The sequence below is a fragment of the Poecile atricapillus genome, chromosome Z (genome assembly GCF_030490865.1).
Source record: "Poecile atricapillus isolate bPoeAtr1 chromosome Z, bPoeAtr1.hap1, whole genome shotgun sequence".
NCBI classification, from domain to species: Eukaryota; Metazoa; Chordata; class Aves; order Passeriformes; family Paridae; genus Poecile; species Poecile atricapillus.
Window position 1 is genome coordinate 24,653,397 of NC_081289.1, and position 756 is coordinate 24,654,152.

Here is a 756-nt window from a genome sequence, read left to right on the forward strand (position 1 = left end):
GGGCTAACCTAGTGGGAAAAAGGATTCTTTTCTGACCTGGCTGTTTCCTGAGCTTTTTGTTAACTTCTGTCTTGAAGCCTTTGCAACAATGAATGAGCTCTTTAGAAGATGCTGGGAAAAATTTGCCTTTCTCTTGGCTGCCACCTTTGGACAATCGATAGGAATGAGCGTGAGGGTTGCGTGATGCCTTCACAGGCAGTAGTCCCGAGTGTGCAGCTCAGTCGTGAACAGCCTTATCTCTGTCCCAGCTTCCCCGAATCCCCACCTGTGCCGCGCATCCGCTCAGTTCCTCAGGGAATCAGACAGTCCTGGGGGAGATGTGCCCATTCGTGTGCGTCTGTGACTAATCTCACGGAACTGCTGGCTCTGTAACTGTTTAATAACAGGATTTCCCACTGACCCACCGCGGCAGCAACAAGCCGCCAACAACCAGCGCGGGCTACGAGCGCAGCCAGCTCAGTCTCTTACAGGCACGGACGGCAACACAGGGGAAGCTGTGCCGGCACCTCGCAGCACCCGCACACACGAAGAGGAGGCTGCGCCAAGCCAGGGGGAAGGTAGGCACCCCTCCAGTGGTGGTGGTCGGGATCAGAGCCGGCTCTGGGCACAGATGTCACCCGTGTGTCGCACGGCGCCGAGGGGACACGCCGCTCCCGGGGAGCCGCGCCGGCCATCGATGCGCTCGGCGAGCCGGAGTCCCGCCCGGCGGCTGCAGCGTTGGAGGCACTCGGCGCTCGGCTGGCCGGCGCTGGCGCG